Source organism: Acartia tonsa, chromosome 14 (assembly GCF_053477335.1).
Source record: "Acartia tonsa isolate MP-2025a chromosome 14, ASM5347733v1, whole genome shotgun sequence".
Lineage (NCBI taxonomy): Eukaryota > Metazoa > Arthropoda > Copepoda > Calanoida > Acartiidae > Acartia > Acartia tonsa.
This window is the reverse complement of record NC_137273.1, coordinates 21,597,854-21,613,404: the sequence shown is the minus strand read 5'-3', so window position 1 is coordinate 21,613,404 and position 15,551 is coordinate 21,597,854. Positions and strand designations below refer to the sequence as shown.

The 15,551-nt window shown below is 33.6% G+C and overlaps 1 protein-coding gene across 2 annotated transcripts in view; it reads left to right on the top strand.

The window, feature by feature from the left end:
- Positions 1 to 15,551, top strand: part of RpL19 (ribosomal protein L19) — a 249,838-nt gene that overhangs the window by 78,260 nt on the left and 156,027 nt on the right. The gene's annotated exons all lie outside the window — the stretch shown is intronic.

The window sequence follows — 15,551 nt, the reverse complement described above, 5'->3', positions numbered from 1 at the left end:
GGACGCGGAAGCTACGCACACTTTCGGAAACTAAATTCAGTTCATCATATTTAAACATGCGCTATGGTAGTCTTATCTTTAGTAGCAGCTAAAAAGAACTTTTAGGAACATACGGGCAGACCTTAGTTAACAAGGATGACAACATTCATAAAAGCGAACATAAAGAATTAAAAATTAACACTTAAAAAGAGTGTAAAATATCAATTTGTAAGTTTAAATGGGAAAATTATGTACTTGTCAGATGCTATTTAGGGATTTTCTGGTAAAGATAAGTTGTTTCGCTTTCTAAATCGTACCTAACCCTTAAGGAAATCACCATGTAAAGCTTGAAGTCGATAATGAAATTCTAACATGCTTAAATTATCAATTAGAGCTAACCGTTACTAATAGAATGACGGACGTATGAACAGATCCTAATTGTAGAAAAGCTTTGTTTTGCTGTTTTAAATTGAAAAGGCAGTTTGAAAATATATTTATTGAATAAAAACCAATTTAATTTATTTGAAATGAATTACAAAGTACTAGTTACTAGTATTGGAATGTGGTAGAGGAAGGTAAAAATTGTGTCCTTCAGTGGTGATTGAGGATTCCTGGTCTAACACTTTTTTTAGTCTCGTGACAAGTACGAGAAAAACTGGAAGTCCAGCGAGGGGAGAGAGGCACATTGAATTTGTTTGGGGGATGAATTGGATTCAATGTAAGAGTGGATTGTTCTGTCTTGACAAATTTGAAGTTAGATGGTTGGAAGCTGGTGGATTTGGTGAGTGCAGAGGTTTGATGAGTAGTTTTTGACTGTAGGGTTGCTTTTAGAGTACTTTGATGATGTATTGTACAATCATATTTTTGGGTCGCACTTCATTGCCCACAGGGATTCCACTCTCAGTTGCTCCTTGGACTGAGATAGATGTGTGGCTGGATTGAATATTTGCTTTTCCATTTAAAACATTGTCGGGAGAGCCGCGTTTACCATGATCATGCGCTGTCATGATATGATTTTTGTTAGGGTAAGTTTCATCCCCATAAACATAAACTTGGTGATCGTGGCCGGCATCTGTGTGTATATGTCCAGGGTCAGAGATACTGTGCTTATGCTGGCCTATCATGTGATCTTGATATGTCCAAGAAGTAAACGCCTTTCCTCCACGCAGAAATCTATCTTCCCCATTTATGTTTGGTGAATTTTGACCTTTCATTGGACCTTCAAGAATCTTTTGACCATCACACATCTGCCATCCATCTGGAAGTTCAGTATTAGAGAGAGACTGTCCGCTCCATGCAATTATTGATCCAACTGGAAGCATCTTTAGTATCTTTGAATCTAATTCATTCATGCTAGTTACAAGATCATCTAACCTTGTTGTGATGGCTTCATCACTGGTTTTCAAATTTTCTATTTCTTGATGGATGACAGCATCGTCTACTTCTAAGTTGCTTATCTTGCTTGTAAAATTAGAATTTACACTGTCTTGAAATACCTTATTATTGTCTATCAAGATAGTGTTCTCTTCTACATCAGTTGTCAATTGTTCAATACCTTCTTTAACTTCAGCAATAATTTCAGAATTGTTTCTTACTTCATTGAACAGTTGGGCAATATCCTCATCAATGATGTCATTAAGGCGTTTATTTTCAGCTCTTAATGCACTCAATTCCTCCAGTACATCCTGAATAGTCATAAACTGAAATTGGTTGAACTCCAGAGTAGCTTTCAAAAGTTTTTCTGTTTCTCTATTGAATGCAATTTGTTGGTGTTCATCTTGAAGGTTCAATTCTTTTTTGGCCCAGCTATCAATAAATACACCTGTAAGATTCTTTTTAACACCAAACATTTCTTGAAGACCCTCATTATAGTTTTTAAGCTTCCACTCTTCTGTTTTTCCAGTGCTGTTCCGCATCATAACAGAATGATCATCATATGCCCAATGAGTAAACTCCAGTATGACATTGTCCCAAATTCCCTCACCAAATAGAGCCACCATCTCTCTTATCATTTGTTGAAGAGCTGTATCTAAGCGATCAACCTCACCATTAAAAGAAAGAAGAAATACATTAGTGGTATTGACAGTATTTTTTAGAAAACCAACCATTTGATCTATGAGTTCAGAATCATCATGATCAGAATCACCAAAACCTGGAGTGTCTACAACAGTAAAAGGAATTCCAGTGCCAAGAAAACTTCCCACACCATATGTAGTCTCTTTAGTACAAGAATCCACTCCATTACAAACCTCAAATAGACAGTCCTCACTGTCAGGTTCACATCCAAGAAGTACATTAGCCACACTAGACTTACCCACTCCAGTAGAGCCTAGAATCACAATTCTAGGCTCCGGAAGAGTTATGTTGTCCTCCTTCAATAGAAAGCATCTACTGCGGGCAGTAAGCAGCAGAATGTAACCAGCTATTAATGCTATGTTTGTCATTTTCAAACTAGAAAATTTATCCACTACAATGTCTTTTATACAAAACTTATCTCTCAGGAATTGTGTTACAAAATAGAAATCATTCTCTAAAATGAAATAAAGATGTATGAACTAGTTAAAGCTTAATATCTTATGCAATGCTACTCTGATTGGGCTCTACTTTTTAAGGAAGGGACATACTAGTCATAAAATAGTTTAAAGCTATTTTTCTGAGGGGGGGGGGGGTTATATCTAAACTAAAAATATGTTCTGAAATGAAAATATTCTTTAATATAAAATAACAAATTACAGTGTCATGTACCCCAGTGACTGCTTCTCTTTTCATCTATGACACTCCTTTCCTATGTATATTATTATTATTTTAGAATGGGATGGTAGTTATTCAATCCACATAAAGAGTGTCCTATAGCCACCATGCTGTTATTGGTTAAATATAGGTTCAAGTCCCCTTATAGACTATGTAATGTGTTGGCTAATACTGTCGCATTTAACATCACGCAACCTTGCCTGAGAAGTTTAAATGGAGGAATATTTGAAGGAAGTTAAAATACACTGTTTCATTCAAGTAAAGCTAAATAGAGAAAAAAGAAAAATTGAATAAACCTTACATAAAAGTAACATGATGTGTGAAAGGTCCATGAATTGCATGTAACTATTATCTATAGGAAGGTTCCACCATCCTCTCAAGAAATGGCATGTAGAAATATATGACCTGCCTTATTCTTTCCTTTTTAAGACTAAAATTAAAAGTTGAGGGTTGACCCCCCCCCCACCCCACTTAGCGTTGATTCAAGTCCTCTAGAGACCTTAAAAAATGTAAAAAAAAAAAAAAAAAAAGGTAGTAAAAGGTTTTTATTTATGCAAATAAAAAAATACCTTTAGATCAAATTTTTTTGGGGTATAGTCCCTTTCTTGGCAACGCCTCTTTAGGGAGGTTTTGTCTTTTTTTCACATTAGCTTTTGAGAGGTTATTTTAGGTTAGGTTGAGTGATTGCCCCGCAGGGCTAGAGCCCCCTTACAGATGCTAGAAATAAGAGAACAGCCACTGATAAAATACGACAAAACGCCCCTTAAGAGGCGTTGCCACTAAAGGGACTATACCCAAAATTTTAAATCATTAGAATTATTAAATTTTAAAAATTGAAATATTTATCTCTTGAAACTGTCTATTATGTTCTCAGAAAAACCGAATTTTAATGCGTTGTTAAAATTTGAAAGCAAATAACTAATAAAAATAGAAAAAAATGAAGTAAACTTATCATGCTGTATAAAAGTAATAGATAAAAATACTTGATGTATACATAGACATTTTAACATTAATTTTGAATTAGAAATATTGACTACAATTGGTAGATTCAAGATTTAATAGGTACACTTCTGAAGTATAAAATGCTTCTATTTCTGTGGTCTACCAAGCTCTATCGACCTTTTTTTTTTGGGGGGGGGGGGGGGTAAAGGGGCGAATCCCCATCCAAACAAATTCAAGGGTGACGTAGGCACCCTCAAAATATTTTTCATTTTACCACTACCATGGGTCCGAACCATTTAGGAGGGGCTATTTACCCCCTCCCCCCCCCCCCCCCCCCATTAATAAATAATCCCTAAAAATAATAAAAATTTTGGCGCACTTTGCATGGAATTTTACTTTCTCAATAAAGATTTTTTACCACCGCTCAAAATCAAAAGACTATATAGTTCCACCAGATTAGAACAGTTCTGAACCATGATAAAAAAAAATGCAGGTTATAGTTTGTAATGGCCTTAAAAGTAAACAATTATTCAACATACTTTGCAGAAAATTTTTTTTAAGTTCCCATTATTACTGAGTAAATTTTTACAATAAAAACGTACCTTTTAAAGTCAATATCTCTCAAAAAATTGGTTTAATTAAGAGTAAAATCATAGCGGAAAAAAATGAAACTAATACAAACTGTGATTTGTCGTTAATTGGCTGAAAATTCTATAAGCTAATATTCTCACACTACATTACTCTCAGTACAACGCAAAATAAAGTAGCTGGCTATAGTGCCCTAGCAAAATGGGGATAGATGTCACTGCCTTTGGCCTACCTCTACCCAATCTCTTCTCTGTGGGTTTCTTTCCCCCTTCCCTTTCGCTTTCCCTCTACTATGACGTCGATAAAATAAGTAGACCAAAAGCTGTGACTAGGGTTGGGCCGGATATTTAAACTATCTGGCACTATAATCTTTTATATTTTACAACAAAAATCTCTGCTATTTTTAATTTAAAATGGCTTTAATTTTCTTAGTATTGAAGCTAGAAGAACAATTTTTTCTGATTATGTTCATCTTTATGTAAATTTTATATTAGAAATCTCAAAACATTAATTTTAGGTGCTGCAGCAGTACTTGGCAGCTGCCAGCAGCAAACCCGCGGTTGGCAGGTAAACGGCAACAGATTTTATGAAATTGTAGTATGTCATTAAGACATATTAAAAATCCTAAGTTTAAAATTTGAAGTCTCTAAGTAAAAAAATGCGGTCACAAGAACCGTTTAAAGATTTCTGGAGATCTGGAGGTTCAGGAATTGCAGGATTATACCTGGAACTTGAAATTGACTTGAACACTTATATTTCATATGAGGATGTACGACTATAGGATATTTTGTATTTGATAATATGAAATGAATTGTTTAAGTAAAAAAAAATATTTTTACTTTTTACCTGAATGACCTTACCAGGTTTACTGGTATCCTGTGCCCGCAAGGAAGAAGGAGGCAATAAAAAAATTCCAACTCTCAGTTATGTGTGATACCCATATTTCGAAAGCCACTCAGTTATAGCCCTCTACCTTTCATACACAGAAAATGAGATAGAAAAAAACAGAGGGAGGGGGGGCGGCGGGCGTTCAATATCTGGTAATTTGGCCGGATATCCGGCATTTTAAGTCAGCTGGATATCCGATATCCGACTGAAAAATTATCCGGCCCAACCCTAGCTGTGACATCTATTTACATTTTCCTAGGGCATTCAAAATTTTCATATACAAGGTGTTTCAAATAAAACTGCGTTTTCCGGTTTTGGGAAACAACCAGTAGGAGTATGAAAGAAATAATTATATATTCTTAATCTCTTTAAAAATATGGATCAATTTTATAAAAGGTGTTTTTTAATATCTCTTAAAACAATAGCACTTTTTACAGCTTAAAGAATTCAAAATGTATGTGTGTTGCTTTATTCTTGTAGAATTTAGGGATATAACGTCCAATTAAATTCTTCTTTTTACTTGAAAACAACATTATAGCATGCTCAACCAAACATTCTAATAATTACATTTAAAATCTAATTCAATAATGCTTTTTTAAAGAATAAATAACAAATTTTATTTTTGCTTTAATTACGATTCAATCATGATCATTCAATTATGATCTCATTACCGTTCCTCCTGACCCTCCCCTTTTAATCTCTTAATCCCTTTTGATTTGACAGTTGTGACATATTAACCTAATATGATATAAATATAAGCACTTTTAACAACATTTTCAAACTAAGATAGCTTGACTATTTTTTAAGATATTGAAATGAATTAAAAAGTGACTTGTTTTATTTATCAATGCGCATGGAATTAAAAAAGATTTTTTATAAAAAATGATTTTGCAATAGAAAAATAGAAAAAACTAAATTCCGAGGAACCCAAAAAGCTCTGTGCATGTAGCCAAAAAAAGAAAATATGCAAAAAATCTCAAATGCGGACATTGATTTACCCTTTTATTACTTTAATATTGAACTTTTCAGCCTATATGTTGCAAAAAAAATAAGTTAATTGAATCTCATTGTTGTCACAGATTTAGGATCAGGCATTTTTAACCTACATGTACCTATCAGTACAGCCACATTTTTAGAGATATCGAAAACCACCTTAAGTAAATGTTATGTGCATTTTTACAGAGAATATAGACCTATAATTGTTTTTTTCATGCTCCTTCTGGTTGATTCCCAAAACTGGAAAACGCAGTTTTTTCTGAAACACATTGTACATAAAATGTAATTTTAAAATGCCTGTAACTTTTTTGTTATATAAGCTGGAGGTATTTTATTAGCATAATGAATTATAAAACATCCAGTGCGGTCATATTGCTTTTTAGCAAGGTTTCGGTTACTTTTATATTTTTCAAAGGTGAAAGGACAGGAAGCTTGTTTTGATTTTTTACACATTTCCCCATATCTTTGGTGTTTTTGGTCCAATTTTCAAAGTTTTTGTGAATAAAAATATCAAAACTAAATTTCCCGTTGTTCGGACAAGTTTATCAGTCCTCATATAAAATATAAATATTAAAAAATATATAAAGGTTTTGTGATTTTTTTCTCTTCAATAATCCTATTCTTAATTTTAACAAATTCTCTTTAAATCTCCCTGTCCGTGTTCTTGTACATGATTTTCAAAAAGTTATTGTGAGTAAAAAAATTGCCTGCTTTTGGAACCAATTTCAATTTATAAACCTTTGATATTTATCTTAGTATTTTATCCCGAAAATGTATTTCTGTCTAAATAAATTACCTTGGAATTTGATGTTCAGAAAATAAATAGAATTTTCTGTGTATATTCCCCAAACCAGAAGACATGTTTTTTTTTGCATTTAACATCAAAACATCTTAAAGGTCACATCTTACAATAAAATAACACCCTCTTGTTGACTGAAATACAACCCCTCTTAGTTTTGGATTGAAACGGGTGTCAATTTTTTTTAGTGCGATTCGTGCACCCCCTTGCAAAACCATGTGCAGTCCTCTGTATAAACATAGACAGATTTTAAAGAGCCCTTTAAGGGGGAGGAAGTAGTGATTTAACTTTTTAATTATGACAATAAAAATTATTTCAAATAATTTTTTGGGGTTTGGGTTAATTTGCTCTTTTTGCAAATTGCTTTTTTAGTTACTACTTCCCCCACCCACAGCCAGGTAAATGAGGGAGTTAAGAAAAGATGGGGGTTGGTAAGCCCAAAATCAAGTAACAACCCCTTTAACGCCTCTATTTAAAAATTTGTATAGATAATCGAAGTGACCCACCAAAAGTAAAGTGCCACTCCGGAGCAAATTTTTTCATACATTATCCTTGGACTACTGCCTTGAAACCCCTGTCACTTCTAGTACAGTAAAGATGATCCTTTTAATAAAACTAGCGGCTTCGCCCCTAGCCTCTAGGGGATTAGCCCTATGAAGCAATGGGAAGACAACCCTCCTAAATAGAAATATTTAAAAAAGTAATTCTTTGTTTAATTACTCTGTGGTAAAATTAAACCTAGGTTGTGCGCTGTACGCACAAAAATTTCATTTCGTAAAAATTTAACCCAGGTTGTTTGCCGTACACACAAAAATTTCAATTTGTAAAAATCAAACCCAGGTTGTTTGCCGTACACACAAAAATTTTAATTCGTAAAAATTAAACTCAGGTTGTTTGCATACACAAAAATTTAAATTTTAAAAAAAAATATGAAATTTTTTTTGGGGGGGGGGATTCATGAGGGCTTCACCCCATGGTGCAGTGGGGTTCTTTGACCCCAATAACTGGTTTTTGTTTACAAAAATAAAAAAAAAATTAAAAATGTTGGAGGTGGGGATTTTTTTATTTTTAGGGGGGTTTGGGTGTCCCACCCCCCAAAGAAAATAGCTTAAAACCACCAGAGGACCAGAAGGTATATCCCCTGAAGAGTAGAGCCCAATCGGTTCAGCGGTTACTGAGATTTTACAAAAAATGTAAAAAAAATTTTGGGGGGTGGTTTTTTTATTTTTTTCGGGGGGGGGGGGGTAGGGGGTGTCTTACCCCCCTAGAAAATAGCTTAAAACCATCACAGGACCAGTAGGTATATTCCCTGAAGAGTAGAGCCCAAACGGTTCAGCGGTTACTGAGATCTTAAGCTTCAGACGGACAGATTGACAGACGGACAGACAGACGGACAGACTGACAGACATCAAGCTACTTTGTATTATAGATAACAGGATGTTTGTCTGTTTGTCTGTGTGTCTGTAACGAAGGATATCGCTAACCGCTGAACCGATCGGGTTCTTCTTTACAGGGTATCTTCTCATAGGTCCCAGAAAGGTTTATAACTATTTTGGGGGGAGGGTACCACCACACTCCCAAGAGAAATCGTTCCTAGAAAAAAATCCCCACCCCAAAAATTTTTTTTTGACTAAGATTAAAAATGGGAGGGGGGCACCCCCCTCCAAAAAAATCCCCCCCCCAATTTTTTTCTTCCTTTTTTTAAATTTAAAATAATAAGTTGGGTTATCAAATTCGACTCTCCCCTCCTCAAGTGCCCCTAGAGGCCTCTAGGAACGTAACCGCTAGTTATAGAATAAAATAACATTATATCTTTAATTGGGAAAAACATAATAAAATTTTATGATTATGTTTTTCTGCTTTTTTTGACACATCTTAAAGTTTTATCAATGTGTGACTTTTGCCTTAAAGTTTTTACATTTTATATTTGCAATTTATTGATTTATTGATTTATTTATTTTATTTATTTATTTATTATATAGGTACACATATTTTTTCTACTTGTACCAATGGCGGCAAAAAGATTCAAAGGTAATCATGTTTAATATAATTATAGCTTTGTATTTAAATATTGATTTACAGTAGCGAAGCTACTCTTTAATTCAAAACGTCTGTCGGTCCGTCTTTAATAGACAAAGTGGTGGAAACTTGCTTTTTCAGCTCCTATTTAAGATTCACGACTGTCAAAATTCCCATCATCAAGGAGTAACTATAAAACGTCCATGGCCGTCAGCCTCCTTTTTTTCATTGGTTTGGCTATTTTATGTTTTTCATATTTTTTTCTATATCTTTGGTGTTTTTAGCACGAATTCCAAAATTTTGAAGTTAAAATTATCAAAATCAAATATCTCGCCGGAGAACATCCATGGCGGTCGGACTGCTTTTTAACAGGTTTTTGGATATATAAAAAAATATATGTATATTTTACATTATTCTCTATGTCGTTCTAAAGGACAGGTAGCTTGTTTGATTTTTACATATTTACACATATCTTGGTGTTTTTGGTCCGATTTTTATATCTTTGTGGAAAAAATGTCAAAATTAATTCCCCGGGTATAGTCCTTTCCACGACATCCCTCCAAAAGGGGCGATTTGTCGTATTTTGAAAATGGCTTTTTATAGGTTATTTTAGGTTAGGTTAGGTTATATTGGGTTAGGTGATTGCCCCACAGGGTTAGGTAATTGGCGCCGCAGGGTTAGAGCCTCCCCGCAGGGGCTAGAAATAGGAGAAAACTTACAGTAAAAAATACGAAGAATCGCCCCTTATGGAGGGATGTCGTGGAAAGGACTATACCCAAAATGGATAAGTATGTGAGAAAGGTTCTATGAGTTTTTTCTCCCATAACCCATTCTTGATTTTAACAATTGCTCTTTAAATCTCCATCCTTGACTTCATTGTACTTTACTACTAATGGATGTTGTCATTCTTGTTTATCTCCAATTAAAGATAATCTAGGTTTTCTTAAATCTCAACTTTTTGTTTTAAAATATTTTAAAACAGTTGGACTTTTACTAATAATTAGTTGAACTATAAGCGATATAGTGAAAACATTAAAAATTTTTGCTACTTTATCATTAACTTTTTCCGTCTATCCACTACTAGTTGTACATCCCCAATTTAAAATAAGTAAGATTATGTCCAATGTAGTTGTTTACTTTATAAATCCCTTGGTCTATCGCCTGTACTGCTGTGAAATACATCAATTTTCAATGTGAAATTTGGTACGTAGATTCTTACGTCTATTAAACATCTACTCTACAACTCTAAAGTCTTGCTTTTATGATATATTTAAGATTAATTATGAATTTACGATTTTGCTCAATTACTAAGAAATATATAGTAAATATATATTAATTACAGGGCTCGGCAGCCACTCGCAAGCCTTAGAGAATATCAATATCGTCATGTCAATTTTAAATTTAGCTGCATGTCTGAACCTGAACAGACAATCCATCTTTGTTAAAAAAAAATGATACACACAAGCAGGTTTGAAATTGTGGCCTAGGTGTGGCTGACGAGCCCTGATTTATCTGAAAAGTTTTTCTTGGTCTTCTCAACGTGATCCCTCTCTATTCTGTGGTTGCGAAAGGAGTGAAACGTGATTTCTCTTGGCTCCTTTTTGAAATAAAAGCTGGCCATGTTCGTATACATGATATTTTTGCTTTGCTACTTATGGATTTTTGTCATTCTTGAACTTTATAATAGAGAAATTACAGAATACATTACAAAAAAATTACCGGTCTTTAAAATGGTCTTGCCCCCACTCTAATGAAGTTTTATACATAACCCTATTTTTTGTGTGTGCTCTTGATATACATGTATGATAGTGTTAGTTGTGGTCAATTAAATCTAAGATCATTTTCCGACATTCAGCAGACTATAAAATAACATATTCAAAATGTCAGAATTTCACCGATTCTGTATTTTAATTGAACTTTACTTAAGGCAAAAATCATAGATTTTAAGTTCTCAATACATACTTTTTGGCCTCAAATGACTTGTATGAGAGCTAGGAAGCTGGGTAAGGTGTCAATGGACGCAGAATTTTATGCTGAAGATGAAAATCTAAACAATCCCTGTGCTCAAATCAATTTTATTATTTGATTTTTTAAAAATTACTTAAAATAATTCTTAGTGGATTTTAGGCAATTTTAATATTTTCTTTTATAGCCTGCTGAATGTCTGTAAATGTTTTTTGATCTAATTGACCGCAACAAACACCATCATACATCAGGGAGTAAGGGAGGGGACAATGGGCAATTAATTCAATTTAAGAGGGTTCGCTGAAAAACAATGAAAACCAGATTTATCAAGAAAATTTTACCAAAATTGTGAATGGATCATGGTAACCTAATTTAGAACAAAATTAGTTCTAAGAAAAAAAACATTTACTTGAAAATTAAATTATCAAAACATCACAATGTAGTAAACATTCTGTAATTAATCACTAGAAAAATCTTGTTTAGAACTACCTCAACCATTCTCATATATTTATAACTGACCCCTAAATTCTAGCGGTTCTTAGATCATTTAATACATAAATATCACAGTAGAGTTTCTATACATGAAATGACATTTTCTTGGGGAAAAATATTTGTTAAAACCAGCCATTGATAACAAATTTTTCTGTCTGCATATTCAAAACTAGCTCAGCTAGTTAGTGGGGCATTGATGCGCAAGTACCCAAAGTCAGTCAGAATCTGCTGTATTCGTGCACATTCCCTAAGCTGGAACATTATGCACTGAGCTCATTTTATTCAAATCCAAAACTCTGTTAAACTTTTGAGCTGCAATAAAAGTTGATTGTTTACCAACAACTTCTGTATCATAGACAAAATCCAGCACAAAGTGACCCATATCTTCTACAAGTTTAGTATTTTTTCTTGTTTTCATGACAGTCATTGCACAGACATATTGAAGATTGATAGATGTTGCATCAAACCAGGCAGAAACATCCATTCCGGTCTCTTCCACTTTTGTAACCTGTGGCAAACAAATATCATCATCAGTAAATAGAAAGGTTTCATCAGCATTTTGTATTATTGTTACAAGACCAAAAGATTTTTTGTTGATAAGAACTTTACCAATGCAATGTAGTAGAATTCTTCTTTGTTTGCCCAGGCTTCAACTGTAGGCTTAGTTTTAAACATTTCTTTAGTCATATTCATTGTTATGGGAAAGTATAAAGAAACAACTCTTGCTTGAATATCCAAGTAGTGACTGATTGTTATGGAACTACTCATGTAAACTGTGTCAGCTTTGATTGTAACTAATTCAGTTACATCGCTAGTTAGCTGTTTCAATTTTGCAAGATCATATTTAGTTTCATACAGATTTAATTCTATCATATACTTTGCATGCTGTAGTAGTTTTCAACTGTATTAGACTGTTTATCAACTGGATAAGTAAATATGATATTATCAAAGTTTTCATTTTGAATGTTACATGGTATTGATGTAAAGTCTTCTATAGAGGTGCAGTCTATTATACCATTTTCAAGTCTAATACAACTATCTGTAGGAGATTCTGTTACAGAGTTACAGTACTGCTGTGAGTATTCGCTTGTCTTGAAGTTTTTGTAAAATGTCGGAGAGTCTTTGTCCAGTTCTCTATCAGATGCCATTGTGCAGAAATGCCAGGCATTAGTTGTGTTGGAAGTAATATTGGGATTATTTCTCATATCTAATCGGTGGAGATTAATCATCTCATCTAGAGCCCCATTTTCTATCATCTCAAGTTGATTATTTTTTATGTATAGTGATCTAACTTTATTTGCTCCATTAAATGCACCTCTGTGGACAATTTCAATGTCATTAAAAGACATTGCAATGTACAACAATGAAGGGAACTTTCTAAATGCATCTGCATTTAAAACTCTAATTGGCTGATGTTCTACGACTAGTTCCCATACAGAAGAGTAGTCAAGTATCTCATCACAACCATTCTTTGTTAGGTCTCCAGGGAATTTTGTAATTGTGTTTGATTGACAACTGAGCTTCCCATCGTCAATAGTACAGGGGCAAGTGGCAACAGCATGCCCATCACTTATGTGTCCAAATTAAAAAATTAAAATCATCAAATCATTATGAAAAAGCTAAATAAAAATATCCATCTCAAAAAAAGAATTAAATGTAACCAAAAACATATCAAACAATGATAACCAAGCACAATTTAGTTTGATAGTAGCCGAGCTCTTAAGAATAATAAGGTAAATTATAATGGCTATAGGTACTGAGAGATAAAAAGAAAAGTAGAAAGAAAACACATTTAGAAAGACAATTGTTTCACACAAACAGTTGTTGTCAAAAAAGGTAAAAATTGCATATTTTAAATGGACTTACGGTATTACTTTTGATATCGATTATTGAGTTCCTATGCTCCCATAATCGTATTTAACTGTTTTAGGAATCATCATACAAAGTTTGAAATTGATAGGACATTTCTAACATGTCTAAATTTACGAAATTAGCAAACTGTTACGGACGGACTGACCCTAACTATAGAAAAGCTTTGTTTTCAAAAATATAAGAATCATTTTGAACACAGTTTTATGAGCTTTAAATCTATTAAATATACAGCCATTTTTTTAGGGCTACGAATGACAAAACAATTCTCTCAGAAATAAAAAAAATAATTCAAATATTTAATATTTTATTGCACAGATGCTTAATTGTAACAAGAATCTTCACAAAAATAACTTTCTGTAGGAGTAGTCGTGTATATCACATTTCCCCTGTTAAAATTAAATGAATCTCATAGCATTTACAAAAAGACAGACAAACAAATCAAAGAATAGAAGGTTCATAGCATTCTTCACAAAAAAATCTAGCCTAATTTCTTACAGTATACATTACAAAAAAATACCAGTCTCTATAATGGTCTAGCCCCCCTTCTGATGAAGTTGTAACCCTATTTTTTGTGTGTGTGCTCTTGATATACATGTATGATGGTTAGATCTTTTCATGAAAATACCCATTCTCGAATTTCTAAGTGAACTTTACTTTAGCCGAAAAATCATGTAATAAAATTGATTTTAGCACAGGGATTGTTTAGATTTTTATCTTTAGCATAAAGTCCTGTGTCCATAGACACCTTACCCAGCTTCCTAGCTCTCATACAAGTCATTTGAGGCCAAAAGTATGTATCAAGAACTAAAAATGTACAATTTGTCACCATACAGAATCGGTGGAATTTTGACATTTTGAATATGTTCTTTTATAGCCTGCTGAATGTCGGAAAATGTTCTTTGATTTAATTGACCACATCAAATACCATCATTAGATCTTTTCATGAAAATACCCTTTCTCGAATTTCATTCTTCTGCTAACCTAAAAAGTTACTTTAGGGGCCTAGAAATACATGTACAAAATTTCAGCTCTTTATCTCTACTGGCGACCTAGCGCCAGGCATGTAAAATATCAACAGATAACGGTAGCACGGCGGTTTTAACAATATCTCAGTAATGTGCAGGTTTTAAGCTCTTCTGCATATTTCAATTTAAACACATAAGGCCAAAGATATTATATCCAAAAAATCTTTTGTCAAAGTCTACTCTACACCTAGCGCCAGTCAGTTTTCTAAAATCATGCATTTTATACCTGTGAAAAATGAAATCGCCAGCGCTAGGTGTAGAGTAGACTTTGACAAAAGATTTTTGGGATATCATATCTTAGGCCTTATGTGTTTAAGTTGAAATATGCAGAACACCTAAATTCACCTTCCAAGCCATTCTCTATGCATTTTAAATTTTTTTATGAAATAACGGGATTTCAAAACTGCCTTTTGAAAAGGCCTAAACAATATCTTTTTTTGTCCCTTTTTTCACTGTTTATAGTTACAACTTATTAAGATATTATTCTCAGTTAAAAAAAAATTGGCGCTTCCAGCACCAAAACCGGCAAAAACAGGCAGTTAAACTTCTGTACCCCTACTTAACCCCCTAACAGTCCCCCCCCTCTATCTCGGCTCCTGTTACAGATAGAGATGTAAAACTTTTTTCTGGTGGTTATGTGTATTTTTAGAGAAAATTACTTTTCTAGTCATAGCGGTCAGACCGCTCCTTATCTGCTTTTTAGCGGCCAGCCGCTAAATATTAAAACTGCTGTAGAGCAGCCAATTTTAAAGCTAAGAAAACCAAATTTTATGACAAACTATTATTTTTTATAACAAAAAAATACCTTTTCTGACCATCGCCGAAAAGCAACAAATAACGGAAACCGCCAATTTTGGCGGTAAAATGGCGGTTGGCGGCGCTAAATAATATTTTTATCTGTTTATAGTTACAATTTATTAAGATATTATTCTCAGTTAAAAAAAAATTGGCGATTCCAGCACCAAAACCGGCAAAAACAGGCAGTTAAACTTCTGTACCCCTACTTAACCCTCTAACAGACCCCCCCCCCCTCTATCTCGGCTCCTGTTACAGATAGAGACGTAATACTTTTTTCTGGTGGTTCATGTTTATTTTTAGAGAAAATTACTTTTTCTAGTCATAGCGGTCAGACTGCTCCTTATCCGCTTTTTAGCAGCCAGCCGCTAAATATTAAAACTGCTGTAGAGCAGCCAATTTTAAAGCTAAAAAAACCAAATTTTATGACGAACTATTAT